This window comes from Rattus norvegicus, chromosome X, assembly GCF_021556685.1.
Source record: "Rattus norvegicus strain SHRSP/BbbUtx chromosome X, alternate assembly SHRSP_T2T, whole genome shotgun sequence".
Taxonomy (NCBI): domain Eukaryota; kingdom Metazoa; phylum Chordata; class Mammalia; order Rodentia; family Muridae; genus Rattus; species Rattus norvegicus.
In genome coordinates, this window is record NC_141554.1 from 4,984,717 (window position 1) to 4,999,779 (window position 15,063).

The window sequence follows — 15,063 nt, forward strand, 5'->3', positions numbered from 1 at the left end:
TAGTAAGATGTTAATAATTTTTTCTTCATTCTAATGAAATGACTTAGCTATAAAATAATCTGAAGGCACCGAAAATGTAAGAAAAGGTGCTTTACATCACTATTCCCCTTAAACTATAAGTTGAATTTTTATTAAATAAACCTATGTAAATACACTTTGAAGGCTTTTCTGTGATTAGCTAAAGGGCTTTTACATTGTGAATTAAGAATGGTGAATTTCAGGCCAATCTTGAAAGGTCATCACTAAGGTGTAGAAGCATATTAAGCATACAAAATCAAATATAAAATTTTGCACAATAAAGAATGAGAACCTTTAATTGGTTTTCCTCTAATGTAAACACTTTCTTTTTGTTGAGTGAAGATTTTATGATTTGAACTAATTTTATGAGAAATACCACCTGCTTTCAGAAGATAAGAAACAGAGAAAGATGAGGAAAAACATATGCTAAGGAACAATGAACTGGGATAGAGTATTCTAGGTAATATATAGATCAATAAATTTGACACGTCTGTTACTGGTAAGGTGGGGACTTCATTACGCATATTTATGTACTTAAAAATGTTTTCTTTTCTTCTTAAGTTTGTATGGTTGCTCTGAAAACACTGGGTTTTGTGTTAAGTTCTTTGCATATTTAATGATAGTTTTGAAATATTATGTTATAATCAAAAGCCGTGCTTTGTACAAACTTTTTAAGCAACAAAAAAGAGAATTGTCCGCTTGAGTTTTATGAAGAAAGTTAGTATGTTAAACATGAATAAATTTTTCTGATATATGCCTTCTCTTCATATACCATGCTTATTGATGAATCCTTAGCACATAGGAATGAATAGTAACCATCTTAATATAGTTTCAGGATTTTATAGTATATTGTTTGACACGTGCATTTCTATTAAAATGCTATCACTTTTCTAATTCTCTTAATTTAACTGAAGAGGTTTTCCATAACTTCTAGTCCGTTTTCAATTAATTTAACAGGTCTTTGGTGTTATTATTGAATTTTATGACAGTATCTTCTTAATGTTCTTTATTTTTAAGGTAAATAGGTAAATATATATATATATATAACAAAAATATTTTATAAAAAATTAAATTATTAGTGGAAAATCACTTAGTGATGGACAATTTTATAAACATTCTCTAAAGTATGAATATTCTACAATTTTAATTAGTATTAAAACATTATATATACCACAACCTTTATTAACCTTAGCATACACTGATCTAGTTAACATAACCACAAATTTTTATCTGTAAAATTTTTTTCTTAGTTTGTCAGTAATTAATCTTGACTTCTCTATCTGAGCTTTCTCATCATTATTCACAAAAAAATCTATTGTTGTTTTATTGAGAATAGTAAGGAATGTTCATTGATATGTAGATACATAAGAATATGACAATATACGAAATGGTATTTCATTAAGCCCTAGGAAAACTAAACTATCATGGTTTCAGGAAAATAAACGTAACTAGAAAATATACCGAGTAAGGTAGCAAAGACTCAGAAAGGCAAATACCATGTGTTCTTCCTCATATAGATCATAGAATCTCCTTCTAATATACTTGTATTTATGTGAAGCTGTGGATGGTTTGAGTTTATTTAACTGATATAGGTCGCAGACATTAGAAAGTTGGGTTTTAAACAGTGTGCCATGGAAGATATTGAACATGTGGGATATGGATGTAGATGTAAGAATAATGAAGTGAGACTAGTATAAGTGGTGAGGGACATAGGACAGGAAGGAATAAAGAACTTAAAAAGCGAGGATGAGGTTGAATGTCAACAAGAATAAAATAAGACAACCTGTTACTTTATAGGTTAGGTTAAAATAAATATTAAAATTTAAATCTAATACCATTATGTTTAATGCTATATACATCATGTTTGAGGAAAAGTGCCAGCAAGTGATATCAAAATGGAAATAATATATTTATCTTATTTGATCTTAGTCAAATTATCCATAATTATTTGGTAAAAACATCATTTGTCTGCCAAATTTATTGTACCACTTAAAAAATTGCCTGTGATATAATCAAACTTTATGATAGTAGACAATTTTATTATTAGGTCAACTTTTAAAATCTGTGATTTGATCTATGTTTTAAGTTTTTTTTACTTAAATTTGTTCCTCCAGACATTCACACATATTAAATTATCATTTTCAAAGTTGAATACTAATATAAAAATATGATCCAGCAGGGTTTTTGAAATTGCTCAATTATAAGTAATATTATCCGTAAACTACAGGACATTCTCCACTAAGCTCATAGATACAAAGAAGATACACAAGAAGAATGCCCCAAGTGCATATGATTGAGTCTCATGTAGAATGGGCATAAAATTGTCTAGGAGGCCGATTGAGGGAAGGAACTAGATGGGAGATGGAAGGAAGAGGAGAATGGATCCTGTGTGGGAAGGGAGAGGAGATATGACCCGATAGTCAGGAGAAGGAAAGGATATCTTGAACTTTTAGAGATGAGGAGGTAGGGGAAATCTCCAGGAAGAGAAAGAGTCCGGGATAATGAAGGTACCCACGAATCAATGGGGTTTACCGAAGCTGTGACTTACATTGGTGATATGGAACATTAAGAGGCCAACTCCTGTAGCCCGGAAGGACACCAGTGGAGGGATAAAGACACAAATACAACTACAAAACTTTCTAGGCAAAATTTTTCAAGCCTAAAAGAAATTTAGAACCGTATTCTAGGGTCTATGTTCTCCTTTGCTTTATTGATGGCTGGTAATTTTTGTATAAAATAAGGATTTGGGACATTATCATTAGAAGTAGGTATACAATATTTATATTGTTATATTCATGCTTTAGCTGGGCCCACTTTGTTGCCAATATCATTACAAAAATATAAAATTATAATTAATAATTTTTATAATTATAATTTTATAATTATAATTATAAAATTAGAAAACAGAATTTTTGAGTACACATTCAGGAATATATATAAAGTCCTCTTTCAAAGAATGTACAATAAGAAAATGTAATACAATATTCATTCAGTTTAACGTCTGGAGGGAAAATATTGGACTTTAGGAAACAGAGAAAACCTAGGAACTTGAATTGTATGTCACAGGAATGGACGTGGAAGTGAAATTATTATCCAGAATATTCTCCTCCACACCATGTTCCTAGATCTTTTTTACCCATGCCAAGCCCCTGACCAACATTCTCTATTCCGAACATGTAAGTACTAATGAAGCAAAGAGAAGTCTCTAGCTTTAAAGATATATAATATGTAAAGGTTTCCAGTATGTCACAGGAGACACTCTTGGAAAGGGCACCCTCAAATCTGGTCCATGGGAAAGTTCAGTGAGTCTTGGGTACGTATTGAGTGGGATTGCAGAAGTAGTAGCCTTTATCTGAGCCTTCCACACATGGGAATCAGGTGCTGCGATCTTCTTAGAATCATCTGGACTTCCCTGCTTGATATGGTTCCTGGAAGTCAGAGCGTTTATGTAATCAATTTCTTCAATACAAAAGCCAGTTGTTGGGAAGGGCACATTTGTTCTTCTCAGAGCTCGTGGCTTTTACTCTTTTTGCTCTGAAGAAAAAGGTTCAAAGAAACAAAGGAAAGAAAAGTATGGTCTACTCAGCAGTGTAAACACCTCCATGCTTTGGATTCCTATTGTGTAATTTGTTCATAACACTGATATCTGGAGGAGAAGAGCTTCTAGTTGAGACTTCATCATCTCAGTCTTTCCACTAGTATTACTCTGCCACTTCACATTTACGAGTCAATATGTGTGATTACTTGACAGCTTTTACTTTCTTTTTTATCTTTCTTTTTTATTTTTAGCAAATTTTATTGTTTTTTTTAACGGGATGTTTCTATATTTAAATTTCAAATATTATTTCCTTTCTGAGTTTCCTGAGCATAAGATCCCTACACATTCCCATTTCCTTTTTCTCTAACCAGCCTTTCTCCCGCATGACATTCCCTTGAACTGAAAGATATACAAGGGAGGACAAGGGCTTCTCTTTCCAATGTTGATCAAAAATTACATCCATTGCCATATATGAATTTGGAGCCATTCCTCAGTCCATGTACTTTCTTTGTGTATTCGTACAGTAAGAGAAAGCCCTGGTTCATTGGCAGTGTTGTTCTTATGGGGTTGAAAGTACCTTAAGCTCTTCTAATCCTTTTTTTAAGTTTACCAAGAGCAGGTCCGTTTTTAGTTCACTGGTTTTTTACTAGCATTCACTTCTGTATTTGACATGCTGTATCATTGTCTCTCAGGAAAAATCTTTTTTCCGATTCCTGGCAGAATGCAATTCTTACCTTCACCTATCTTATCTAGTTAGGTTGGCTGGTATATATATATATATATATATATATATATATATATATATATATATATATATATATATATATATATATATATATGCTATGATTTTGGTGGCTCCTACACCTATGTGGTTAAGGGGAAAGTTAACATGGGTTCTGCCCAACTATGTCAAGAATCTAGAATTCACAAATGACAGTTTCAAATAGTCCTCTTGTGTTTACCTATTGAAGTAGATAATTTACTGTTCCTCAAGCCATGTTTCTCCCTTCACATCATCCAATATCTTAGGATTGGCCTGAAGAAAGAATCATGGTGAAACATCCTAAACCCTCAAGTCTGCCCATGGGAAAACTGGAAGCTATGTAGTCTAGTACTGATATCAAATGGGAGTAGAGAACTGAATTCAACAGTGAAAAATGTCCTTTGCTTTCCTGATGTCTGGAAATTTTTTGATAAAATAAGGATTTGGGAGTTTATCATTTGTAGTAGGTTCACAGTATTTACACTTTTATAATCACTCTATAGCTGGAGTCACTTGTGACCAAATTCATTGAAGAAAATGGAATTGGCCAACAAAATTTTTGAGTACACATTGAAGAATATTTACAAAGTCCCTTATCAAACAATATACAGTAAGAAATTGAAATACAATATTCATTCTATTCAAGGTCTGTAGGTAAATGCTGACCTTCGAGAAACGGAGAAACCCTCAAATATTGAACTGTATGTCACAAGAATGAACCTATGATATATAGAATAAAAATATTATCTAGAAGAATCTCCTACACTCCATTTTCCTAAATCTTTTTTACCCATGCCATGCCCCTTAATAACTTTCTGCATTCAGAACATGTAACCACTAGTGAAGCAGAGAGAAGTCTCTCCTTTAGATAGATGGAGTACATAAAGGTTTCCTCCGTGTCAAAGGAGACACACCAGGAAAGGGCACCCTCGAATCTTGTCAATGTAAAGAAAGATGTTCAGGATGTAGGACATGGCATTACTCAGTGACATGACCATTAGGCCCTCCCTGAAAACTCTCTTGTAACCTGGAGAGCCCTGGCTTATTCTGTGATGTCATAACTGTTGTCATGATTGCAACTGTCTCTCAGATATCCTTCAATACCTCTAGGGTTTACTAATTGGCCTCTAATTCAGAGAAAATTGGAGAGTGATAACAAAGTGGATGATGAGATAGGATGGAGGAAGGAAGCTGGCCTTCTGTCTTGGTATAAAAAACAAGGAAGAAATATGTGGTCCTTTGGAAAGCTCAGTGAGTCCTTGGTAGGAATTGAGTGGGGTCTCTGAAGAGATAGCCTTGATGTGAGCCTTCCACATAAGGGAAATAGGAGTTGGGAGACTGTCAGAAGCTTCTGGACTTCCCTGTTCTTATGGTTGCTGGATGTCAGAGGGTTTATATCATTTATTTCTTTATTCCAAAACCAAGTGTTATGAAGGACACAGTTGATTTCCTGAGAGCTCATGACTGTACTGTTTTTGTCAAGAAGAAAAGGTCCTAAGGAAGAAGGGAAAAACAAGTATTGTGTCCCTAACTCAAGTTAAACTCCTCAATGCTTTGGTAACCTATAGGGCACTTTGTGTCTGACACTGATATCTGGGAGAGAGAACTGCTTCTAGTTGAGACTTCATCATCTCAGTCTTTATACTAGTATTAACCTGACTACCACTTCAGATTTCTGAGTCAATATGTGAGATTGCTTGGCAGCTTTCTTTTCTTTTATATCATTCATTTTTTTTTATATTTTAGCAATTTTTTCTTCTTTAAGTAGATGTTTCTACATATACCTTTAAAATATTTCCTTTCTCCATTTCCTTTCCATAAGATCCCTACCCATTCCATTACCTTCTTCTCTAACCAGCCTTTCTGCCGCATGAAATTCCCTTGAACTGGGAGACAAACTGTGGAGGACAAGGCCTCTCTTTCCAATGTTGCCCAAAAAGGCCATCTCAGCCACATGTGCATTTGGAGCCATAGGTCAGTCCATGTACTTTTTTGTATGTTGGGCTAGTACGAGAAAGCTCTGGTCATTGGTATTGTTGTTAGTATGGGTTTGAAAACACCCTCAGCCCCTCTATCTTTATTCAAAATTTACCAAAAAGAGGTCCATATTCAGTTCACTGGCTTACTACAAGCATTAACTTATCTATTTGACATGCTATATCTGTGTCTTTCAAGAAATATTTATATCTGGTTCTTGGAAGAATGCACTTCTTACTTTCGTCAATCATATCTAGTTTTTTTGACTGATGTGTGTGTGTGTATATATATATATATATATATACATATATATATATATATATATATATATATATATATATATTTGATGGCTCCAACACCTAAGTGTTTAAGTGGAATGTTAACATGGATTCTGCCCACCTATGTCAAGAACATAGAATTCACAAATGACCATTTCAAAAATACTCCTTCCTGTTTTTATAAACCTATTTAAGTAAATGTTTAACTGTTCCTCAAGCCATTCTTCTCCCTGCCCATCATCTGGTATCTTATGTTTTGCCTTAAGATAGAATCATGTTAAAACATCCTAAAACCTCAAGTCTGGCCATAGGAATTCTGGAAGCTCAATAGTGTAGTACTGATATCAAATGGGACAAGAAACCAAATTCATTAGTCCATGTTGTCCTTTGCTTTCCTGATGTCTGGTAATTTTTTTTATAAAATAAGGATTTGGGAATTCATCATTTGAAATAGGTACACCATATTTACAATGTTATACTCACTCATTACCTGGGTCCCCTTTGTGACCAAAATCATTGCAGAGAATGGAATTTGAAAACAATATTTTTGAGTACACATGGAGGAATATTTACAAAGTCCCTTATCATGCCCAACCTCGACTAACAAGGAAGACATGACCAATGAAGATCTTCTTCAAGCAGTTTTACTCAGGAACCTTGATACAATTTTCAGACACTAGGGAACCCCCGGAGCACACTTAAATAGCTAGTGCTGGCCAATCCCAGCAAGCAACGTGGGCCATGCCGGTAGGCTGTCACTATGCAGAAGCTAGCAGACCAGGCAGGGATAGACAAATAAGAACCTGCTTACTACAAGTAGAGCGCACCATTGGGAGGGTGGAAGGTGGAAACCAGTGCCATGTTTGAGGCGGACCAAACACCGCTGCCTATAGTTCCCCCTTTTATTTAATTAACCAAGCAGGCAAAGGAACCACTGAGCATGGTGACCCCCCCCAACCACGTGTCTTAGGATCTACTCTTCATTAAACCAGTCTTAGGACAACTCATCTTCCACAAGTTTCCATGCCATAGATAGAAGGTAGGTTGCCCATCACTGTGCACAGTCACTCACACATACTCGGGCGTGAGGTACTACAAGGTCTTCTGAATGACCCTTAGACAGGCTTGAGGGGACTGTCCTGCTTCAATGGCTGCAAACTGTGTGCCACCTCTGAACAAACCTCATTCTAAAATAGAAACCACAGGCACACTAGGGAGACCAGCAGCAAGAGTCCAGCTAGGGTTTCCATACCCACCCATACCCTCAGATGATTCATAGCATTAACAATCCAAGATGACAATCTTGTAGCCAGTCTAGCATCTGCACGTGTGGAGTTCATCTTCAGGATGGCTACATGTAGCTGATCCATTTAGGAGTCGAATTCTCCTGCCCAATTGCCTTGAAGATAACGTGACAACTGTTTAACCAAATTAGAGGAGTGGGCTTAAAAGTCATGACGTATCGGCTTGAGTCTTGGGAACACCAGTAGTATCCCCCACCAGGGCTCTGTTTGAACCAGCATTTGGGTCACACCGAGGAGTGTCAGCAACAGCAGGATCATCATTCTTGTAGCACCTCCTGGTCAATCTTTCAGGGACCTACAAAGGATCTTGCAGATCTGGAGGAAACACACAAACAGACCCTCTTGCCCATGCCAACATGGGATCTGGTCCATGCTATAAGCCAGTGATCACATCTTTCCCTTTCACATAACTTTCAATGTGCCCGCCCGACACTGATGTCGGTCAGCAGCAGAAAGGCCATCATCATTCAAAATTAAAAAAAAAAAATTAAGAATAAAAGGGGCTAAGGATATCTGTTCCTTGTGGCTTCTACCATGGCCTATTCCCCTTTTTTGTTTAATTATGCATTCCTTCAAGGTACGATGTGCTTGCTCAACAACACATTGATGTTGGGGATTATAAGGCAGGTCATGGCACATTCATCTGTTTATAAAAGGATTTGAAAGATTTGGCAGTTTATGCTGGGCCACGATCAGTTTTTAAGTGTTGAGGGTTTCCCCAAGCAGCCCAGGCTTAGAGGCAGTGTCCAACAACATTGGGTCCATTTTCTCCACTCGTAGGGGTAGCATGAATGACACCTCAACAAGTATCCACAGAAACATGAATGTATTTTAGGCTCCCAAATCCAGATATGTGAGTTACATCCATTTGCCAAAACTTTAGGGGCAAAAGCCCTCTAGGATTAACCCCTACACTAAGGGGATGGTGAAAAGTGATACACTGTTGACATCCTAAAACTATCTGTCAAGCATCTGCTCAAGACAAGTGAAACTTCTGCTCTAAGGTCTTAGTAAGCACATTAAATTGTTTATGAAACTGTTGGGCTTCATCCAATGATGAGCTTAGGAATATGAACTCCATTCGGGTACATCTATCCACAAGATCATTTCACTCACTGAGAGGAGCAGGCAAACCTTTATGTGCTCTAATATTTTGGACAAAAAACTTGTGACCTCTTTCTCAGATCAATTCCTGAAGTTCCCTCAGCAGCTGGCATACCGTGCTGCTAATTTTAATAGGGCTAACCACTTCTAATATCTTAACTGCATTAACATATATGACGAATCAGAGAGCAAATTAAAGCAAAGGAACAATTTTGTACACTTCCTGCACAATCTTGAATTCAATTATTTGTGGAGAGCCGGGTTGATATTGGCACAAAATTGTCTCTTGATGGTTAATCACATAAGCTCCACAGCCATTTTTGGATCCATCTGTAAAAATGTTTGGCGCCCCCTATATAGGAACACTGAAAGATCACGGGATGTTCTTTAAAGAAGGATAGCAAAGAGTGTTTTGGATAATGATTATCTATCCCTCCATGGAATCCACAGCATGATATAGCCCAATCATCCACAGTGCCACACAAGATCTTCATCTGCTGACCTGTATAGGGCACAATGATTGAGGTTGGGGAAACAACAAATTATTGTACGCACTGTTGGATCGCATTCAGGGCTAATCATGCAACTGCTGTATGGTAATACTCTACTGATCTAGCTGGAGAAGCCTTGGGATAAACCCAAAGCAGAGGACCATCTTGCCACAACAATACTGTGTGCTGCCTGTGGGTGGCTAGAATGCATAACACCCTCCTTCCATCGATGTAAAATTGTGCCTTGTAATCCTTTTTCAACCTTCTCTAAAGCTTCCTTTGCTTCATCAGTCAATTGTCTTGGAGATTACAAGGCCGAATCCACAACTAAAGTATTATACAATGGTTTTAATTCATTATTTGGTAATTTTAAATGACATCTGACCCAATTAATATCTCCGAGTAATTTTTCAAAATCATTAAGAGTCTTAAGATTATCTTTCCTCAATTCAACCTTCTGGGGGATAAAGGTATAAGGACTTAGTTTTGTTCTTAAATAATTTACAAAATTTCCCTTTTGTACCTTTTCTGGGGCAGTAATCAAATCCCCTACCTTCTAGCAATTTAACTAAATTTCCATATACTAAATCTAAAATCTCTTCATACTTTGCACTTAAAAGTATATCATCTGTAAAATTGGGTGCAGGAAACTTCTGTCTTATTGGGGCAATGGCATTGCCCACAAAAAGTTGACACACAGAAGGGCTATTGGCCATACCCTGTGGTAAAACTACCCATTGTAGTCGTTGATCAAGTTCTTCATGATTGCATGATGGAACAGTAAAAGCAAATCTTTCACTATCCCTTGGAAAAAGAGGTATAGAGAAAAAGCAATCTTTTATATCAATCACTACAACAGGCCAACAGTCTGGCAGAGAGGATAAAAGAGGAAGCCCGAGTTGCACTGGGGCCCATGATTTGCATCTGTTCATTAATAACTCGTAAATCATGCAACAGTCTCCATTTCCCTGACTTCTTTTTAAACACAAAAATTGGGGTATTCCAAGATAATACTGATGGTTTTATAAGCTTGGCACCCAGCTTTAGTTGTAGCAAACTTCTCAGAAGAAAGCAGCCACTGAGGAACCCAAACCGGCTCCTCTGTTTTCCAGGTAATGGGAACCCTTCTTCAGTGGCCCCATGGAAAAACCCAGGACCTGATTCCTTTCTCTCTGTTGGGCAGTTATAGGGTTAGTCATACCCTGCAGGTGTTTCCCTATTCCAATACCAGGAAAATAGCCAATATGTTTCATAATCTTTAGTGAAGTTTCAGAATACTCAGTGGTCAATTTGAAACCCATATCTTTCAGCAAATATCTCCCCCAAAGGGAAATGGGCAAATCCAACCCATAGGGTTGCATAACTCCTGAATGCCCTTCCTGATCTCTCCAACTCAGTTGTCTTGCCCTCATATCAGGAGCTTTTGTCTAATGGAGACCTTGTAATGTTTGAGATGAGGCCTGTACTGGTCTTCCAGAGGGCCAATCTTTCTTAGCTATTATACTTCTATCGGCCCCTTTATCCAACACTCCTAGGATCCTTTTACCATCTACCCTTAGCTCCATTACTGGGCGTTGGTTTAAACCCAAGGCTAAAAATGTAAGGTCGGGGACTGTGGAACGGAAACCATTCTCTCCTCTCCCTCTAGAGTGGGCTACAAATCTTTCATGAAGTCTAGGCAAAAGGAATATTTGGGGTATTCTGTCCACAGGGGAAATGGTAGCAATACCTTTCAGTGATTCTACCACGATCTTGACTACCCCAGTATAATCTGGGTAAATAACTCCTGGATGGACATGTAGTCCTTTTAAATATGTAGATGATCTCCCTATAAGTAACCCTACTGGCCCAGGTTCAAGGGGTCCTTTAAAATCAGATTCTATCAACTAGACCCCCATTCAAGGTGTTAGTACAGGTCTGCTGGTGGAGCAGAGGTCCAGTCCTGTGGAGCACTTAGTGGCTCACCTTGTCCTCTTGGATGGCGAAGGGACAGCCATATCTCGTGACTCTGTTATACGTCCTGACTCTCCACTGGCCCACATATTTGTAGGTCCTGGTGTCCTGGAACCGGCTGTCCATTTTTTGGACCTGCTACACCAAAACCCGAGCTAAGAGGCTGCCCATTGATGTCTTTTACCGAGTGGCACTCATGAGCCCAATGGTTCCCCTTTTTGGACTTGTGGCACAGACCTTGTTGCCTTGGGCGTTGGCCAATTCCTGTACTGAATAGACTTCTCCTTTCTCAACATTGCATTTTTAGGTGCACCTGTTGATCACACTTAACACACACTCCTGAACTTCCTCCTTTTCTCTGCGTCTTCTGCATAACAGCATCCACAAGTCCAGCATTAGACAAAGGTCCCCCTATTCCTCTACATACCTTCATCCAAGCTTCAAGTCCCTTATTCTTGTAAGGAATGATAGCAGCTCGACATTCCTTTGTGCACTGTTCATAGGCCAACTGTTTAATCAACGCCATAGCCATATCGGGGTCGCCAAAGACTCTCCCCGCTGCTTCCACTAATCAGGCTACAAAGTCAGATTATGGCTCCATAGGTCGTTGAAGGATCTTGATTAGGTTTCCACTCACTTCTCCCTTATTAGGTAAGGATTTCCATGCCTTTGTTGCAACTTCTTAATCTGCTGGTAAACCTGTCCTGGATACCCTGTCTGAGTATTGGCAAAGTGTCCCTGACCCAGCAGCATATCTCTATCCCAGACAGACTGGCTGCCCCTCGCCCTGCTGCCAAGTTAGAGTCAGTGTGTTCATTGGGAAACTCAATAAGACAAGTTCTCCAATACAAATACTGTCGCAGTCTAAGACAGGCCCTAGTAAGTTTAATCCAATCACTAGGAGTCATGCAAAATCTGTGTCAGACTTCAACCTAAGCTATGGTAAATGAGGCCATAATGCCATAAGTGTTACTGATTCCTTCAGGGACTTGATCACCTTAAAGTATAAAGGCTCATGATACCTTTGTTGATTAGCATCCACATAAACAGGATAGGCCAGATTCACTTCTGTGCGGACTGGCTCCCACACTTCTGGGCAGAATGGACTACCTGTTTGTTGCGTGCCCAATGTCTCGCAAGAAGAAGCCGTGGCAACAGGATTCCTCTGCGAACAAGCCTTTATTGTACAGCTCTCTTGAACAGGGACAGGGAGACCTCAAGCAGCAAGAGTGCTCACCTTATATAGACAGCAGCAGAGGCTATGCTAATTGTCCTTCAGGGATTGGTGGAGCATGAATTACCTCATTAGCATTGTGCTGCTCCCTCATTAGCATATTACTAGCCAATTGATGCCGGGTGAAAACCCTGCACATGTACAGTGCCGTTGTTAACCACAGGAGGACCCCCTGCACCTGAAACTTTATTTTCTCCCTCTACAACTTTGCAGGGAGGAGGAGCTGAGTGTACCCTCCTAGGGAGTTCCTCCACCATTTTAGACTTTTTCCTTTTCTTCTTCTTAATCTGTTTCGTCTGTTTCTTCCTCTATAATTGTCTTTTCTGAGTCTGTCTCCTTTGTACCTCCCTGGTTTTCTGAACTTTCCTCTTGAAGCATTTCATGGGCAGCTTTCCCCTTCTCTATAGTTGCCTGACAACATTTTTGATCCTCAGGACAACTATGCAGTAAATGCCACACTGGATGGACCCCAGGTCTTAGAGTCCCCTGTTCCAATGCAAAATCAAGGTCTTTCCCTATTTTTTCCCAACTTGCCACAGTAAGATTACCAGAGACTAAGAACCAGGGAGCAAAGACATGGCATTCACACAAAATTCTCTCTATGGTGCTCCTTTTTATTTTTAGTTTCTTATGCTCAAACAGCTCTTGAAGAGCCAGAAAAATTGGATGAGACTGTGAGGTCCTCAGGATCAAAACTTTCTAGGCTGCTGTGACTTCCTAAGCGTCTTCCTAATTTCAGTTTGTTTCTACCGAGAACTTACTTTTTAACTACCCTGAGAATTTATAACCACTTATTTCCCACGGTCCTTATGGTCCCACCTTACCTTGGGAAATTTCCAGCGATGCCCCGACTGCAAGAAATTCTGATATCAGGAGGTCCCTTTACGGGTCACCACTTGCCATGTCCACCCTCGACCAGCATGGAAGACAAGAATAGTGAAGATCTTCTTCGACGAGTTTTACTCAGGAACGTTGATACAATTTTCTGACCACAGGGAACCCCCAAACCAAACTTAAATAGATAGTGCTGGCTAATCCTAGCAAGCCAAATGGGTCATGCAGATAGGCTTTCAAAATGCAGAATCTGGCAGGCCAGGCGGCATAGCCAAATAAGGAATAGTTTACTAAAAGGAGAGCTCACCATTGGGAGGGTGGAAGGCAGAAACTAGCACCAACTTAGAGTCCTGGCACGTCGCAGCTGCCTACAATTGCTTTTCAAGGAATTTACAATAAGAAATTCAAATACAATATCCATTCAATAAAAGGTCTGTAGGGAAAATACTAGACTTTGGGAAACAGAGAAAACCTAGAAAATTGAACTGTATGTCACAGGAAAAAATCTGTGACATACAGAATAATAATATTCTCTAGAAGAATCTCCAACACTCCATGTTCCTACATCTTTATTACCCATGCCAAGCCCCTGAACAAGTTTCTCCATTCAGAACATGAAACCACTAGTGAAGCAGAGAGAAATCTCTAGAATTAGACAGATGGAGTACATAAAGGTTTCCACTGTGTCACAGGAGACATACTTTGAAAGTGGTTACTGCTTGACATTTAATTCAGAGAAATTGGGGAGTGATAATAAAGAGGATGAAGAGATTGGAAATGGGTAGAAGGATGCTGGCCTTCTATCTTGGTATAAAAAAACAAGGAAGAAATATGTGGTCCTTTGGAAAACTCAGAGAGTCCTTGGTAGGGGTTGAGTGGGATGGCTGAAGAGATAGCCTTGATCTGAGCTTCTATATAAGGGAATAAGGAACTGTGAGGCTCTTAGAAGCTTGTAGACTTCCCTGTTCTTATGGTTCCTGGAAGTCAAAGGGTTTATATCATTTATTTCTTTATTCCAAAAGCCAAGTGTTGTGAAGGGCACAGTTGTTTTCCTGAGAACTCATGACCTTTACACTTTTTCGCAAGAAGAAAAGGTCCTAAGGAAGAAGGGAAAAACAAGTATTGTGTCACTAACTAAAGGTAAACACATACATGCTTTGTATACCTATCATGCACTTTGTGTCTGACACTGATATTTGGGAGAGAGAAGTGCTTCTAGTTGGGACTTCAATAACTCAGTCATTCCACTAGTATTACTCTACCACTTCAGATTTCTGAGTCAATATTTGTGATGACTTTGCAGCTTTCTTTTCTTTTATATCATTCATTTTTTTATATTTAAACAAAATTTATTGCTTTTTAATTAGATGTTTCTATATATACATTTAAAATATTATTTCCTTTCCCAGTTTCCTGTGCATAAGATCCCTACCTGTTCCATATCCTTCTTCTCTAACCAAACTTTCTGCCGCATGACATTGTCTTGAACAGGGAGACAAATTAGAGGGGACAAGGGCTTCTCTTTTCAATGTTGCCCAAAAAGGCCATCCTCTGCAGCATATGCATTTG